Source organism: Trematomus bernacchii, unplaced genomic scaffold, assembly GCF_902827165.1.
Source record: "Trematomus bernacchii unplaced genomic scaffold, fTreBer1.1, whole genome shotgun sequence".
NCBI classification, from domain to species: Eukaryota; Metazoa; Chordata; class Actinopteri; order Perciformes; family Nototheniidae; genus Trematomus; species Trematomus bernacchii.
Window position 1 is genome coordinate 520,042 of NW_022987578.1, and position 12,895 is coordinate 532,936.

General features: G+C 39.8%; 1 pseudogene; it reads left to right on the forward strand.

The window, feature by feature from the left end:
• The first annotated feature begins 2,378 nt into the window (after nt 1-2,378).
• LOC117479870 lies at nt 2,379-7,084 on the forward strand (annotated as a pseudogene).
• Nucleotides 7,085-12,895: the final 5,811 nt, after the last annotated feature.

A 12,895-nucleotide genomic window follows, 5' to 3' on the forward strand; every position in this document is an offset into this window, starting at 1 on the left:
TTAGTCTTAACAGTAACTTAAATTGGTCTTCACTTAGTCTTAACAGTAACTTAACTTAGTCTTAACCTTAACTTAAAGGTAGAGTAGGTAAGAATGGAGAAACCATCTTGAGTGCGCTAGAATTTGAAAGTACGCAGCCGAAAAAAAGTCTGCCCCTTCCTTCAGACTTCCTTACAGAGCCCCTCCTCCAAAACACACGAACGCACACATGACCAATGAGGGCACGAGATAAGTTTGTGCACAGATGGAAGGCTGACAGGCAGGTAGGCCATCCAGTTACTTTAGCCGGGCCGGCTCAGATGATTGGTCGTGCTTTTCACAGTGCCACGGCTTCCACAGATGACATTTTTTTATGTATTTATTGTCAAAGCATTTAAAGTATTCATTGCTATCGGGATGTTAAGAGCATTCCATGGAATATAACAAAAGGTGTTTCGGAAGTGAATTACCTACCCCACCTTTAACTTAGTCTTAACAGTAACTTAACTTTGTCTTAAAAGTGACTTAACTTAGTCTTAACAGTGACTTAACTTAGTCTTAACAGTAACTTAACTCAGTAACTTATCTTAGTCTTAACAGTAACTTAGTCTTAACAGTGAGTTAACTTGGTCTTAACTTAGTCTCAACAGTAACTTAACTTAGTCTTAACAGTTACTAAACGTAGTCTTAACCTTAACTTAACTTAGTCTTAACAGTAACTTAACTTGGTCTTAACAGTAACTTAACTTAGTCTTAACAGTAACTTAGTCTTAACAGTGAGTTAACTTGGTCTTAACTTAGTCTCAACAGTAACTTAACTTAATCTTAACAGTTACTAAACTTAGTCTTAACCTTAACTTAACTTAGTCTTAACAGTAACTTAACTTGGTCTTAACTTAGTCTTAACAGTAACTTAACTTGGTCTCAACAGTAACTTAACTTAGTCTTAACAGTGACTTAGTCTTAACAGTAACTTAGTCTTAACTTAGTGTTAACTTCACTACTGTAGTTAACAGAAGTTAAGACTAAGAGGAACGCTGTGACACAAAGGACTCCCAGGAACTCAGATTCACGATTCAGTTTGACTTCAAAAATATCTTTTATTTTATAAAAGACTTTATCAAAGCAAAAGATTACTAGTATCAACTAGGATTCTAGACCTCTAGGTTCCACTAGGTTGTTCAACAGTTCACAAGAGTATACAGACATGGACCTGATGTGTAGACAAGACGAACCGACAAAAGACAAAAGGAGAGAAGGGCTATATATACACACACACACACACACACACACACACACACACACACACACACACACACACACACAATACTGTAAGTAATGGGGCACAGGTGGAAACAATCAGGAGCAGGAGACAACAATCAAGCTGGCAGGTGACACACAAAGACAGGAAGTGTAGACACCTGAAACGAGAGGGTAGAGTCAATACCAAAATAAAATGAAAGGTCACAAGAATAAACACAAAACAATAAACGAGAAGGACTCTAACGCTGAAACCTTACACGCTGGTTGTTTTTATTCTGTCTTCTGCACTGTGTCTTAAAAAATAAATGAAATTACAGTTTTTCTAACATAATGTAACTTTTGTTATTGTATTTACTTGCACTATTGTATCTGTGTTATTGTGTTGCTCTGTGGGAGGAGCCTGTGACCTCAGATTTTCATTGATATGTCTACACTGTAGCTATGTACACATGACAATAAAAGCCTTGAATCAAAAAAGCCCCCCCCCCCCCCCCTCAGGTGATGACAGCATCCTGGAGCCTCTGAGTTTCCCGGAGCAGCCGCCTGATGCTCCCGGTGTCCCCGGTGAGGAGCTGCTGGTCTGTCTCTTCTGTCCCGACTCAGAGAGACAGAAAGACGTCCTCCTCAAACACCTGCTGCTGGAGCACAAGCTGGTCATCGCAGACGTCAAACTCATCGCTGACCTCCCAAAGTACGAGTTCAAACACTCAGACCCTTCAGAGGCTGGGGAGGATTTCAAACTGGATTTAACTTTATTCAAAACACTTGTTATATTCTCAGAGGACGCACACCAGGGTCAGGAAGAGATGTATTTCAGACACAAGCCACTCCTTTTGTTGTCACACAAGAGGACACAACTAAGGACAAAAGAAAGCTCTTCCTTACTAATGAGGATGTAACCATTTGTATTTAAATCATCTGTTACTGTAACTCTCCAGGTAGATATTTGAGACATTATATTGACCATAATTAAAAGTGTGTTATTATTTCCTGTGTGATTCCCTCTCCTCCTCCCTTACAAATGTAATCCTTAGAATCAGTTTTGTCCCAATTTATTCCAGTTATATTTGGAATTACAAACTAGCAAAATATAGCTCACTTCACTTCTTAATTGTAGATTACATTTACCAAAATAAATGCAAGAAATAGTAAAGATATTGAGTTTAAAATATTACTCTGCCCTGCTAACCATTGTTATCTAAATGACCTGTCGCTGTAGCTCTATAGATATATATTAGATAGACATTCACGTAGTTAAGACATTATAATACCCATAATGCCTGGAGCCGGTGAATTTCTGCAGCGTCATCAAAACCAACTCCACCGGCCCCATAGGTGAGGTCACTTTCAACACTCACTGCACTTCTTCTTGTGAAGGACGAACATTTAGAAACACCTGTCTGTCCTGCGTCAGACTCCACGTGGACAGACAGGAGATTTGAAGATACTGTGGCATCCATTCGATCTTCAAATGACTTCATCAATATATTCATCTGTCAGGAATTACATTTTCTGGACAAGCCACCAAAGACATGTTTTCCAGAGGTGACTTCATGACAGTATAGTATGATAGCAATGTTGCTTCATTCTAGTATTTCCTGAGTGGCTCGGTGTTCAGAAAATACTGAATGTACTCTTCCAATATGAGAGTAACATGCTAACAAAGGTATCCCAACTGTAGCTGTGTACATGACAGGATGTATGATTACCTCGAAGAGCATCAGGACTGTTTTAGGCATATGATAGCTATGTGATTAACATGATGATTCAGCCTCTATGGAGATAGACATATGACAAGCATGATCATTTCTGACGTGGAGCTAATCTGAAGTAAACATTGAATACTGCTTTCTATTCCTCCATCTTGTGACTGTGTAACTCCCTCTCTTGGATATCAGCATGTGAAGGACACTGTTCAGGAACTAGTTGATGCTCTGTATGTGATGACTACTTCCATTCTGGAGAGGATCACAGATACATGGATCCTGAGATTGAAGATCAAGCCGGGAACGAGTGATTATTAACAATTTCAAGTATTCAGAAAAAGTCAGAACTTTGAGATTTCAGAGAAAAAGTCAGATTTTTGAGATTTTTCAGAAAAGTCAGAATTTAGAGATTTCTGAGAAAAGTCAGAATTTTGAGAAAAAGTCAGATTTTTGAAAAACAGTCAGATCTTTGAGAAAAAGTCAGATTTTTGAGATTTTTAGAAGAAACCCAACAAATTCTCTTTTTTTCTTTTGACTACTTCCATTCTTGAGAGGATAATAAATACATGGATCCTGATGTTGAAGCTCAAGCCGGGGACGAGTGATATTTTTCTAACACTTGGTATCAAAACCCATTTGACTTCTTACTTTTATTCACGTGTAGACCCTGAGTCCCTGAGATGGTCAAAACTCTGAACCACTGTTCATGCACCCCTGATCTCCTACGATGTGAAAGCAACATTAGCTTGAAATTCGTAGCAAAAATCACTGAAACATGTTGTTCTCTGCTCAGAAAAACTGACATCTCTGTCATGTCTCATGTGTCGTTGTTACAGAGAAGCAGGAGGACTACTTCCTGCTGTGTGACGTCCTCCCAGAGGATCGAGTCCTCAGAGAGAAGCTGCAGCAGAAACGTCTGGTGAGGAAATGTCCGTCTATCTGGAAGACCTGATCTAAGCCTGAGGTTGGCAGGTCTTCTTCTGTGGTGTTTCTGACGGTGTGTCTCCTGCAGGAGGAGAGGGCAAAAGTACCAACATCCTTTACTCAAGTAGAAGTACAGATACTCGTGTTTAAAAATACTCTGGTAAAAGTAGAAGTACTGACTAAACTTCTTTACTCAAGTAAAAGTAAAGAGGGCTTTGAAACGTACTTCAGTAAAAAGTACCCATAACTAGCAGCTGTTTTAAAGAGTACCTGACCTCCCTTTATATTAATAGAACAATAATGTCATTGTTAGCTAATGAATGTTTCCATGCTGAACAACGGCAACATGACAACGTTTTCATTGGTCCCTCTTCTTTAGAGAAGACCAGGAAATGATGGATACACGGATCGTGTTCAAATCAATAGGCACGCAATGACTCTAAATAATAATGATCACGCCACCAAACACACATTGAAACTAAAGGAACCAGCCTGTTTGGGAAATGTAAGAAGTAGAAAGTACAGGTATTTGTGTTCAACATGTAAGAAGTAGAAAGTACAGGTATTTGTGTTCAACATGTAAGAAGTAGAAAGTACAGGTATTTGTGTTCAACATGTAAGAAGTAGAAAGTACAGGTATTTGTGTTCAAAGTGTAAGAAGTAGAAAGTACAGGTATTTGTGTTCAACATGTAAGAAGTAGAAAGTACAGGTATTTGTGTTCAACATGTAAGAAGTAGAAAGTACAGGTATTTGTGTTCAAAGTGTAAGAAGTAGAAAGTACAGGTATTTGTGTTCAACATGTAAGAAGTAGAAGTACAGGTATTTGTGTTCAACATGTAAGAAGTAGAAAGTACAGGTATTTGTGTTCAACATGTAAGAAGTAGAAAGTACAGGTATTTGTGTTCAACATGTAAGAAGTAGAAAGTACAGGTATTTGGGTTCAACATGTAAGAAGTAGAAAGTACAGGTATTTGGGTTCAACATGTAAGAAGTAGAAAGTACAGGTATTTGGGTTCAACATGTAAGAAGTCAAAGTAAAAAGTCGTCAGAAAAATAAGTAGTGGAGTAAAGTACTGATACCAGAAACATGTACTTAAGTACAGTAACAAAGTATTTGTACTCCACTCCTTCCCCCTCTGCCTGCCCATTACATGTGAAATGTTAAGAAGCTCAATGGACAGATGCAGGAATGAGTGCTAATCTTTAAAAACATCTCACAGATAAATAGTTCAAATCAAGCTGCATCCTGTCTGTGTGTCAGATCGTCTCTGCTGAACCACATGGCCAGAGAACACTCGTTCAGCATCGGTCTGCCCGACAACATCGTTTACTGCAACCAGTTCCTGGACGCGCTGCAGAGGAAGCTGGACAAGTGAGAGACCTTCAATCCATTCATGAAAACTATAGATCAGAGGTGTCCAAACTACGGCCCGGGGGCCAAATGCGGCCCGTGGACCAATTTGAATCGGCCCTCAGCCAATTAAAAAAATCGAATGCAGTCTGGCCCTCAAATGAAACTTGTGCTTGTCTTTTACTTCTTAAATATAAATGTAAACATATATGACTCAGTAGTATTCATGTGTTAATGAACCCACTTTGCAAATAAATGCAGTCAATTAAAGGTGAAAACATTTTCTAACAAATCTAAGTTGATAAGAAAATAGTTCAATAATTTATTTCCATAACAAGCTTGAAATAAACTTTCATATTTCCTCTTATCAGCAATCTGGAGCTTCTGTTTTAGGGAATGAGCTGCCAACAAGATGAAGTAAACCCTCTGGAGAGCTGGGATGTACGCTGATTAAGAATCATTTACTTATATTTGATTGATTTTGCCGACTTATAACTGAACTGATGAGGCAGTATACATCACCTCTAGTGAGCGGCCCAGCCCTTCATGTGTTTTTCTGTATGTGGCCCTCGATGAAAAGAGCTCTGACCCCCTGATATAGAGCCTTAATAGGTATTAAAATATCATAGATCTCCCTTACAGAAAGTCTTAGAAATTACAAGTCGTGGGAAGCAGGATTTTATTAATAATTTACCAAAATAATGATTTAAATCTTTAACAAATTAAATAGAAATGCCTCTCAGACCCGTACACAGGTAGAGATAACACAACACACACATTATGCATCTAAACTGAGGTGCTCTAAAACATCCTCTTAAATCTAACCTGCCTCGAGTGAACACAGTGTTATTATAATGTGTGTGTGTGTGTGTGTGTGTGTGTGTGTGTGTGTGTGTGTGTGTGTGTGTGTGGTGTGTGTGTGTGTGTGTGTGTGTGGTGTGTGTGTGTGTGTGTGTGTGTGTGTGTGTGTGTGTAGATCTGCGTTTCTACGACCAGGTGAAGCTGGTGAACTTCCTCCGCCGTCAGCTCCATCAGAGCCGCTGCTACGGCTGCCAGGAAACGTTCAGCTGCAGAGGCGGGACATGTGATGCAGCTTCCTCACAAGTCCACCTGGAACCAGCCTCAGTGAGTAGCCTCTCTACTTTAAAGAGTCCTCTCCTGCTGATGTTCAGGTGTATATCAGTATGTAGTGTCTCTACTTTAAAGAGTCCTCTCCTGCTGATGTTCAGGTGTATATCAGTGTCTAGTGTCTCTACTTTAAAGAGTCCTCTCCTGCTGATGTTCAGGTGTATATCAGTATGTAGTGTCTCTACTTTAAAGAGTCCTCTCCTGCTGATGTTCAGGTGTATATCAGTATGTAGTGTCTCTACTTTAAAGAGTCCTCTCTCCTCAGGTATTACTTCGCCACGTATGAGAACGACGCCCTCCTCTGCACGCTGTCTGATGGCGATGAAGACGAGCGTAACGTCAGCGAAGATGTCCCGGTGATCTCAGAGGACGTTTCCAACCTTCGAGCTTTGAAACAGAACTCCGTCCTCAAATCGCTGCTGAAGAGCCGAGGGTCCTGCAGGTAGAAGACTTCCTGTTCCTGGACGACTCTTCCTCCTCCTCATCCTCTGTAAATAAACTCTAATAATCAAAGCCATGCTGCTTCCCTGAACACTTCAAAACTCTATTTTCAGAAGTGAAGTTCAACCTTTTTCCAGCAGGGGGCGTCACACTCAAATCCCACAAGAGCTTGCAAAGAATATACAATAGTTGAATATTTGCTTTGAATGATTTGCCCCAGCCTTCTGCTTTCAGACGTAGTTCATTATGAAGTTACCAGAACTGATAATAATCCAATGCAGAGCCAATAATATAAGACATTATTTAATATATATATTTATGTATTTTTATATATTCTTAAAGTTACAACCGGCCCTTTGAGTGCAACCTTAATGCTGATGTGGCCCACCATGAAATTGAGTTGAACCCCCTGCTCTACAGGATGCACACGTCTGTCCACGCCACAGAGGAACATTCAGACTCTGCTTCTTTTGATTATAAAGTTTATAACTTCATGTGAAAATGCTTTGAGATCAGAATGCAATAAAGTAGGTCGCTCTCTCTCAGAAGTGCAAACTCATCTGGAGTCGATTTAGACCCTGGAAATGAGTCAGGGTCGAAACTTAACGTACCTGTTTACATCAAAACAAGGGAAATGATTGATAACATATAAGATATTGATCAGTAATAACACGCTGGAAGAATGCATGAACAATCCTACATTGACACGTGTGTATGTACTAAAGTATGATGAGCAAAATGTCCTTAAAGTATTTAATGTAAAAGTACCAAATGCAGAAAAATCAACAAGAAAAACACCCGCAGACTCAAAACAATCCCTAGTTTATTAATTAAAGTGAAAATAGTACATCTGTGCAAACTCATGACCCAATTAAGACCCTTCAAATTGACATTGTCAAACTTAACGTGCGGTTAATGAAAAATCTCGTCTCAATTTAGAACTGTTTTGTAGATTTGCTGCATGATTGTAAGTCTCCGGACCCTCAAAGGGACTCTTTAAAGTAACTCTTTAAAGTAACACTACATACTGATATACACCTGAACATCAGCAGGAGAGGACTCTTTAAAGTACAGACACTACATACTGATATACACCTGAACATCAGCAGGAGAGGACTCTTTAAAGTAGAGACACTACATACTGATATACACCTGAACATCAGCAGGAGAGGACTCTTTAAAGTAGAGACACTACATACTGATATACACCTGAACATCAGCAGGAGAGGACTCTTTAAAGTAGAGACACTACATACTGATATACACCTGAACATCAGCAGGAGAGGACTCTTTAAAGTAGAGACACTACATACTGATATACACCTGAACATCAGCAGGAGAGGACTCTTTAAAGTAGAGACACTACATACTGATATACACCTGAACATCAACAGGAGAGGACTCTTTAAAGTAGAGACACTACATACTGATATACACCTGAACATCAGCAGGAGAGGACTCTTTAAAGTAGAGACACTACATACTGATATACACCTGAACATCAGCAGGAGAGGACTCTTTAAAGTAGAGACACTACATACTGATATACACCTGAACATCAGCAGGAGAGGACTCTTTAAAGTAGAGACACTACATACTGATATACACCTGAACATCAGCAGGAGAGGACTCTTTAAAGTAGAGACACTACATACTGATATACACCTGAACATCAGCAGGAGAGGACTCTTTAAAGTAGAGACACTACATACTGATATACACCTGAACATCAGCAGGAGAGGACTCTTTAAAGTAGAGACACTACATACTGATATACACCTGAACATCAGCAGGAGAGGACTCTTTAAAGTAGAGACACTACATACTGATATACACCTGAACATCAGCAGGAGAGTCCTCTAACCCTGTCTGTGTCTCCTTACGGCCGCGTTACGGCTGCGGTGGAATGGAGGACCCGGTGGAATCGAGGGGTAACACTGACCTGACCTGTGTTTCATTCGAGGGTCAGTTAGCAGCATCTAGTGGACAGCTAGCAGAACTATCTATGTTTCTCTGTTTCATGTTTTCTGTAGATGTTTAATTGCTCTTTTTACTGCACTTTTAGTGTACAGTTGTGCTGCTGTGTTTATTGTATTTTTGTTACTCTGGCACAACAATTCCCTTCGGGATGAATAAAGTCTTATCTTATCTTAACTACACCCCCTCTCACACTGACTGGGCTCAGTCACTCTGAAGTGAATCTTTGCAGTCCTGAGAACAACTCAGTTTAGAAACAGAGTATTTATCAGCAAAGGCATGTGGGTGAATAAAACAGATATAATGACAGTCAGTGCTGAAGACATAGACCTCACTCTCATATCATACGTTTCTCTTTGTGTACAAGTTCCTCCTGAGTGGGAAACTACTGCAGCACTTCAACCCCCCCCCCCTCTCCCCCCCATTTCCTCTGAGACTCAGAGCGGAAGTACCGAGTTCCTCTTTCACGGAAGTCACATGTGACAGTTGGTGTTCAAACTGTTGAATAAAAGGAGATATAAGGGAATAGCAGGCAGAACCAGGACTGAGGAGGACGAGATCAGCCGTGTTTCTGTGGACCTGAAGAGAGCTCAGCAGGTGAGGACCCTCCCACAGGAGTCTGTTACAACAATGAAAGACATTAAGAGCATTAAGAAATAGTGCAGTGGAAACACATTATAAAATAGCATTTAAAAACAGTCATTAAAAAGCAAAGAGAATTAAATAAACATAAAACAAGCTAATATAGAACAACACAGGTATAAATACATGAATAACAGTTACAGTGCAGTGTGAGATATGAATAGTTCAATTAAAGGGAAAGTCTTCAGCCTGGATTTAAAAGGGTGTGTGTGTGTGTGTGTGTGTGTGTGTGTGTGTGTGTGTGTGTGTGTGTGTGTGTGTGTGTGTGCGTGCGTGCGTGCGTGCGTGCGTGCGTGCGTGCGTGCGTGCGTGCGTGCTTGCGTGTGTGCGTGCGTGTCCTGTCAGACTGAGAGGCTCAGTTATCAGTGGTTTGGTCACCATTTAGGTAAAGAAGTATTTCCAAGGTACACTTTTATATAATTATTATAGTTATACAAAAATTACAGAATAAATAATAACAGGTATGAAATACTACTGGACAGAAAACCAAACATACAGTTTTAGAGAGAGAGAGAGAGAGAGAGAGAGAGAGAGAGAGAGAGAGAGAGAGAGAGAGAGAGAGAGAGAGAGAGAGAGAGAGAGAGAGAGACACACACACACACACTCTGAGATTCAGGAGCCCAAACACACTCACAACTTTAAATAAACAAGTTTACATTATGTGTTATTGGCTTTGCTATGTTATTGGTTGTGGTCATATTCTAATGGTTTCTTGACTGTTGAAATATATACAGTTCTGTTTCATATGGGTCTTGAGAGATGTCTCCAAAGATCTCTTAATGTTGCTGCCTGTCCAGGTAAGTTGTTGAGGCACTCATCATGCTCAGATTTGTAAAACATTGCACAGACGTCAGGAATGGTAAAAGTTCTGAGGTCCTGTAGTGAATGCATTCTGACATGACCAGCAGGCTCTCTAGCGCCACGAGGCCACACAAGAGGGCCACACAACTCGCACCAAAAGTCCGATTGACTTGAAATGTGGTCCACACATTGAGCTGAAGACGCTTTACAAAAAGAACTACCAGGCTCCGCCCACTCAGATGTGTTGCTCATTAGCATAATGTGAAAGCAGTTTAATGACTACAAACTTTTCCATTTTGAATCTCTCAACACAATACTTTGTATAAAACATCCGGGGACAGTCATACACATTACTCTTCAAAATGAGCAAGATCAGTCAAAAAACATGGCCACCATAAATCGAAATGGAAATAAATGCTCATGCCTCATTGGATATGCTCAAACTTGATACCGACCCAGAGGGGCCGCTAAGATCAACACAAATGTGTAACTTTCTAACAGAAATTAAGAAAATGATAAATACATGCTCTGGGGGCGAGTATTAAATAAGATCTCATGTATCGTGGTGATTTAATAATGTGGGCGTGACCTATGACGTTTTCTTAATTTACCATGATCTAGAACAGGGGTGGGGAACCTTTTTCCTCTCAAGGGCCATTTCAATTTTTTCAATATCCTCTGAGGGCCGTACAAATTATTGACCTCTGCTTAAAAATACTAAAATCACAGCCCATTCATTTGGCCTTTCTTTCATGCTGTGCAAAGAAAAGCAACCTCTTAATCCAGATATCTTATCATGACTCGCACATGCATGCACGTGCACGGTTGTGGCATGACCCCCAAAACAGAAAGATATGGACACAAGATGTGTGCAAATGTATTTAGTTTCCTATCCATGTGGACATGATTTAAGTGTTGCAACACACTCTCACTCCATAAACGTCCAGGAGCGACGCTTGGTCAGGGTCCCGAGGCGTGCAGTTGGGATGCTCTTAGGCTCCTTCAGCTTCATAAACAGACGCAAATAGCTTTCAACTGATTGCAATGTATTCCCATCTGCGGCGGGATTTGACGCTCATGGAAGCACGGCATTCGTTTGTGTCGGCGGCATTTAAAGGCAATGTGAGCGTCCATTCCCATTGGATAACGGAGAATTGTACACCCGGAAGTAAGTATTCCCCTTACTGTCGATTGATTTGACAGTGATATCTGCACTACTCATCAACTCAAAAACACCAGATTATCCTTGTTAATTACACAACATTGATTGGTTTAAATTGTGTGCAATGCTTTTGTGTGTTTCCCCTTTGATTCGGAGAAACAAATATTTTTGTTTAGGATGGCAGAAGACACTACACTACTGTTAGAAGTATTCGTTGTTCTCGCGCCCAGGAGAGAAGCTTAGAATGAAGAGACTAATGGGGTCTCCGGAAAGGTTCAAATTGGTTGAGTTTAATTAAATGGCACGATGATACAATAAGCAGAGGGTAAGAGGAGAGACAGAGCAGCTGTTGCCTCGCCGGGGTGAAGGGGTGAAGTCCCGTCGTGAAGAAGAAAAAGTGCTCTCCAGAGCTCCCTCACCTCTCTCTATATCTCAGTCATGACCCCTCCTCATCAATGGTGGGCGGTGACGTAGGGAGGGAACTTCCATCCTCTTTCTCATTGTCTTAGTTTCTCTGATTAGGTCATCTCTCTGAGAGTGAATCTTAAATGCATGTGTGATCAACAGACGCTTTTTTTAGGGGGTGAGGTTTTGCATACTGTGTCTGTGTATCAGCTGCTACGACAAAGCTTACTGTGCGTTTAAACTAAATTACGTCATTGAATATTGATTTTAATTTCTAACAATCCCTCCTTTCACACCTTTTAAGGTGTGAACACAATACTGAAATCAATGAGTTCTTCATAAGACAGCTTTTAAACTGACGGTATGTTTTAGACTAAATTATGCTATAAAACATTGATTTTAATTTCTAACAATCCCTCCTTTCACACCTTTTAAGGTGTGAACACAATACTGAAATCAATGAGTTCTTCATCTGAACTTGGCATAGTACATAACTCATATCAATAACATACAATCAAAATGGAATGGTTCAAATAACAGTCATCACAAATACAAAAAATACAAAGAATACATTGGTTGGTCTTCCACATGAACGTTTTTTTTTCTTTTTTTTTCTTTGTGCATAACTTCTAGTGTTAACATTCAATATCACATTTCAAAATAGCAGCAATTAGCCTGGTATCAGAACATTTCTTACTCCCTCCTTTCACAGAAATCCTTCTCATACTACATTCAGTGTTAAGGCACTTGTTTTTTCAAAGTATAAAATAAACAAACTTTTTTTTTAGAATAGTACAAAGTAAATAAAAATACACCATCTTGGAATAGTATAAGGTAATAAAGAATACACCATCTTGGAATAGTATAGTAAATTGCATTGGATTCCCTTCATATTAGCATTGTAGCTGGTTCTTCATTCAAATGATTTCATCATTTGAAATATCACATCATTTGGACATTCTTTGAACGATCTCATTATTGAACATTCCTATTATTTGTATATGGGTTGGGGTCGTCTTGTTCTGCTAGCAATTGAAACTGTTCCCTTTGTGAGAAATGTACCCTCCCTCCTTTCATACCTTTTAAGTATGAAAGTAATATGTTCTCTAGAAAGG